Raw genomic sequence first — 6,000 nt, forward strand, 5'->3', positions numbered from 1 at the left:
TCCATGCCCATGTTTTAAAAAAAAATAATTTAGAGCACCCAATTCATTTTTCCAATTAAGCAGCAATTTAGCGTGGCCAATCCACCTAACCTGCACATCTTTGGGTTGTGCGGGCGAAACCCACGCAAGCACGGGGAGAATGTGCAAACTCCACACGGACAGTGACCCAGAGCCGGGATCGAACCTGGGACCTCAGCGCCGTGAGGCAGCAGTGCTAACCACTGCGCCACCGTGCTGCCCTCCTTGCCCATTTTTAACCTGAAGCCAGAGTCGATGCTGAGGACTCCCAGAGAAACTCCCTCCTAACTGTCTACCACTGTGCCACCACCTCTGCTGGGTCTGTCCTGCCGGTGAGACAGGACATACCCAGGAATGGTGATAGTGGTGTCTGGGACATTGTCTGTAAGGTATGATTCTGTGAGTATGACTATATCAAACTGTTGCTTGACTAGTCTGTGAGACATTTCTCCCAACTTTGGCACAAGTCCCTAGATGTTAGTCAGGAGGACTTTGCAGGGTCGGCAGGGCTGGGTTTGCCGGTACCTGTTTCGATGCCAGGTGGTCTGTCCGGTTCCATTCCTTTTTTGTGTTTTCGTAGCGGTTGTATACAACTGAGTGGCTTGCGAGGCCATTTTAAGAGTCAACCATATTGCTGTGTGTCTGGAGTCACATGTAGGCCAGACCAGGTAAGGATGGCAGATTTCTTCTCGAAAGGACATTAGTGAACCAGATGGGTTCTTACGACAATCGATTCATGGTCATCATTAGACTTTTAATTCCAGATATTCTATTGAGTTTAAATTCCATCGCCTGCCGTGGTGGGATTCGAACCCCGGTCCTCAGATCAGTAGCCTGGGTCTCTGGATTACTAGTCCAGCAACAATACACCTATGCTACCGCCTCCCCCAGGGGACAGGTACCAGGACTCCTAATTTTAAAAATAAATAAATTGAGAGTACCCAATTATTTTTTTTTCCAATTAAGGGGCGATTTAGCGTGGCCAATCCACCTAATCTGCACATCTTTGGGTTGTGGGGGTGAAACCCATGCAGACACAGGGAGAATGTGCAAACTCTACATTCAAACCCAGGTCCGTAGTCCCAGTGCTAACCACTGTGCCACGTGCCGCCGCTCCAAGACTCCTAATTTAGTTGTTCCAGGTCAGTTACAAGTTTTGGTTGAATCGCAAATGGGCACGGTTCTGACCTTCAGAAATTTTGTTTGAGAGTTGGCTTTGATATACAATTTTACGGAAACTCTCTTCATGTTTCCTAAATCTCCTTTGAAAACAACAGCATGTTTTTGTTTAGCAGCTATCAGACCAGTTTATTCGGTTGCAATGCTATACACTTCATTCCAGTTTAACCGGATCTTCTCCAGTCATCACTGTCCTTGTAAAGTTGGGTCGCTGCCTTTCACCACAAATGGGGATAGCTTCGTATTCTGTCTATTTAGTTCACCATTCACTTCCAATCTACCCATCAGAGGTACAGATTCAACTGTATATGTTTTCAGAATGATTTTTGTAGACGTCAAGGGAAGATATTTAAGCTTTTCCTTATGCACGGCCTCTGGAACCAGAGACACTGCAGCCCCTGTATCGAGTTCCATACATATTGGTTTGCCCTCCAGCAGCGGTGTTACCTCGTAGCCCTGTGAACTACCTGCCACTGACAAGATGTGGAGGGCCCCTTTTCTTCGAATGGTGTCACTCTGGTCCTCCTGTTCCTTCTGTTTGGAATGCAGATTCTTCTTCTTGTTACGCCAGACTGCAAATTATTTTTTGTCTGTATTACCTTTCAGATTCAGTGCTTCCCTTTTGGTTTACATGCACACTTGTGGGCAGCACGGTAGCACAAGTGGATATCACTGTGGCTTCACAGTCCCAGATTCGATTCCCCGCTGGATTGCTACCTGTGCGGAGTCTGCACGTTCTCCCCCTGTCTGCGTGGGTTTCCTCCGGGTGCTCCGGTTTCCTCCCACAGTCCAAAGACGTGCAGATTAGGTGGATTGGCCATGATAAACTGCCCTTAGTGACAAAAAAGGTTAGGAGGGGTTATTGGGTTACAGGGATAGCGTGGAAGTGAGGGCTTAAGTGGGTCGGTGTAGACTCAATGGGCCGAGTGGCCTCCTTCTGCACTGTATGTTCTATGTTCTATATTGATTTGTCCCTTCTTGCCACACTGATGGCATTTAAGGTTTCTACACTAACATTCAGATGGATGGTGACCAGATTTTCATAGAATCATAGAAACCCTACAGTGCAGAAGGAGGCCATTGGGCCCATTGAGTCTGCACCGATCCTCCAAAAGTGCACCTTACCCAGGCCCATGCCACCCCCCCCCCCCCCCCCCCCCCCCCCCCCCACCATCTCTGTAAACTCCATACCCCCACCTAACCTTTGGACACTTAGGCTAATTAACATGGCTAATCCAGCTAACCTGCACATCTTTGGACTGTGGGAGGAAACCGGAGAATCCGGAGGAAACCCAGGCAGACACGCAGAGAAAGTGCAAATTCCAAACAGTCACTCAAGGTCAGAACTGAACCCCGGACCCCAGAGCTGTGAGGCAGCAGTGCTAACCACTGTGCCACTGAGCCGGTTTTGCACGATGGTAACATTCGCGGCTGCTTGCTATCTTGTGTGCATGCTCAGCTGTCACGTTAAGCCATCGGGTTGACACATTCAGCTGCCCTGCTTTCTTTGCTTTATAATCTATATTAGTGTCACAAGTAGGCTTACATTATCACTGCAATGAAGTTACTGTGAAAATCCCCTAGTCGCTGCATTCCGGCGCCTATTCGGGTACACGGGGAGAGAATTCAGCATATCCAAATCCAAGCACGTCTTTCGGGACTTGTGGGAGGAATCCGGAGCACCCGGAGGAAACCCGCGCAGACACGGTGGAAACGTGCAGACTCCACACAGACAGTGACCCAGGCCGGGAATTGAACCTGGAATTGAACCGCCCACCACTGTGCTACCGTGTCACCCACCACTGTGCTACCGTGTCACCCACCACTGTGCTACCGTGTCGCCCACCACTGTGCTACCGTGTCGCCCACCTATGTGCTACCGTGTTGCCCATCACTGTGCTACCGTGTCGCCCACCACTGTGCTGCCGTGTCGCCCACCACTGTGCTACCGTGTTGCCCATCACTGTGCTACCGTGTCGCCCACCACTGTGCTACTGTGTCGCCCACCACTGTGCTACCGTGTCGCCCACCACTGTGCTACTGTGTCGCCCACCACTGTGCTACCGTGTCGCCCACCACTGTGCTACTGTGTCGCCCACCACTGTGCTACCGTGTCGCCCACCTATGTGCTACCATGTCGCCCACCACTGTGCTACCGTGTCGCCCATCACTGTGCTACCGTGTCGCCCATCACTGTGCTGCCGTGTCGCCCATCACTGTGCTGCCGTGTCGCGAGAGATGTCAGGTTCTGTAACACTCCCTGAAAAGGTGATGGAAGCTGATTCCACAAGCTGATTCTTGAGACTGGGAAACTTATAGACAACAAATGGGGATATGGAACAAGATACAACTGCTCTTTCACAGAGCCATGCAGGCACGCCAGGGCAAGTGGCTTCCTTCTGTGCTGTAAGCGTCTATGATTGTGTGAGACAATATCTGGGCAGACAACCAAAAAATTGGATGAAAAGAGATGTATTAAGGAATAGGAGGAAAGAGACACAGAGAGTGCAAAGAGGGTGAGTGAGGGAGTTCCAGAATTCCGTGGGAGCTGTATCAGAGAAAGGTGCTCCTCCAGAGTTTTCTCTGAGGTAGTTCCCTCCATGCGTGAACCATGAATAAACTGTTGTAACCTGTCGCTGGGTCCCCTGTGCTTAGTTGGAAGAAGTCCACCACAACACGGCTTTAAGTATCCTGCCGTTTTAAGATTGTCATCATTTCCTTAACTCAGCTGTCTCTGCAGCTACCGGTTGAATGTGTTTTTGCCGTGCTTTTTTGTGGAGACTTGCAATCGAATAAATAATCGTGCGTTATTTTTACTTTTGAGAACCTCTCGTTTACTTATCTTTCCAAACCGCTGCAGGCTTTCTGCTGGGTTTATTTTTTGAACATTGGGTGCTGTTTGCAGCCTGCCAGTTTCTTTGTTAGTGATTTCCCGCGCTTTTCAGGATCCCTGCTTTTCTAACTGGAAGCTGCTTCTAGTGCCAGCCATTATTGTTACTAGCTGTTTTCTGTTAATATTTTTATAATGTCCCAGGCTTTCATTTTACACAAAGTAACAGTGTTTCTGATTAGTGAGCATAGGAATAGAACTGAGCAATCAAACAGATAGCTGGAGAGTTGGTATAGGAGGGAGGGTATCAGTGGCGGGATTCTCCAATCCCGCGGCAGAGTGTCCACGCCGTCGTAAACGCCGTCGCATTTTACGACAGCGTGAACGGGCCGCTGCCACGTCTAATTCTGGCCCCTACAGGGGGCCAGCATGGCACACCGCTCCAGCTGCAGATCCCGGCGCGAACTGCGCGCCGCAGGATCCGCGCATGCGCAGTTGCGCCGGCGCCAAGGAGGACATGCGCCAGCGCCAACACGCGCATGCGTAGTGGCCTCCTTCAACGTGCCGGCCCCGATGCAATATGCCGCCGGGCTACAGGGGCCGGCGCGTAGGAATGGAGGCCCCCAGCCTCTGAGGCCGGCCCGCCGATCGGTGGGTCCCAATTGCGGGCCAGGCCACATCGGAGGCCCCCCCCCCCACAGACCGTCACCCGACCCTTACACGCTGAGGTCCCGTCAGCCCAGAGCAGGTTAGAACGGCGCTGGCGGGACTTGGCTTTTTCCTACGGCCGCTCGGCCCATCTGGGCCGGAGAATCGGAGGGCTGGCTGCATAGCGCGGCCCACAACCAGCGCTGCGCCAACCACCCTGGCGCCAATGCCGCCGATTCTGCGCACTGCAGAGAATCACGTGCCAGCGTCGGGCGTGGCCCATTCGCGGGAATTCTCCGGCCCAGTGCAGGGCTGGGAGAATCCAGCCCCAGATTCCTGCAACATTGGGACCAGTTCTGTGGCAACGTTTAGGGAAGAGTGACCATAATATGATAGAATTTTACATTATGTTTGAAAGTGGTGCTGTTCAATCTGAAACAAGGGTGTAAAATTTTTAAAAAGTAAGTTATAAAGGTGTGTGGGACAAATTGGCTGAGGTGGATTGGGAAAATACATGACAAGGTATGATGGTACACAAGTAATGGATGGGCTTCAAGAATTATTACATAGTTTACAACAATCATACATTGCTTCAAGATGAAAAAAAGAAAAGCCAGTCAACCGTGGATAACAACGGGAGTTAAGGATTGCATAACATTAAAAGAAAAGGTCTATAAAGTGGCCAAAAATAGTAGTGAACCTGAGGGTTGGGAACATTTTAGAATGCAACAAAGGAGAACCAAGGCACTGGTAAAGAAATTGAGAATAGACTGAATGTAAACTAGCTAGAAACATTAAAATGGACTGTAAAAGCATCCATAAGTATGTAAAAAGAAAACATTTGGCTAAGATTAACGTGGGTCCATTACAGTCAGGAGAATTCATATTAGGGAATAGAGAAATGGCAGAGGAACTAAATGATTATTTTGTGTTCGTCTTCAGTGAAGAAGATACAAGAAATCTCCTGGAAATAGAGACCCAAGGGACTAGGGAGTATGAGGAATTGGAGGAAATTAGTATTAGTAAGTAGGTTGTATTGGTGAAATGAATGGGACTGAAGGTTGTTAAGTCCCTGGAACCTGATGATCTACACCCTTGTGTGTTGAAAGAGGTAGCTTTGGAGGTAGTGGTGGATGCATTGGTAATTATCTTCCAAAATTTTATAAATTCTGGAATGGTTCCTGCAGATTGAAAGGTAGCAAATGTCACCCCGCTATTTAAGAAGAGAGAGATAGAGAAAACAGAGGAACTACAGACCTGTTAGCCTCACATCAGTAGTTGGGAAATTGCTGGAATCTGTTATAAATTATGTGATAAATGGACAC

The sequence above is a fragment of the Scyliorhinus canicula genome, chromosome 1, assembly GCF_902713615.1.
Source record: "Scyliorhinus canicula chromosome 1, sScyCan1.1, whole genome shotgun sequence".
NCBI lineage: Eukaryota > Metazoa > Chordata > Chondrichthyes > Carcharhiniformes > Scyliorhinidae > Scyliorhinus > Scyliorhinus canicula.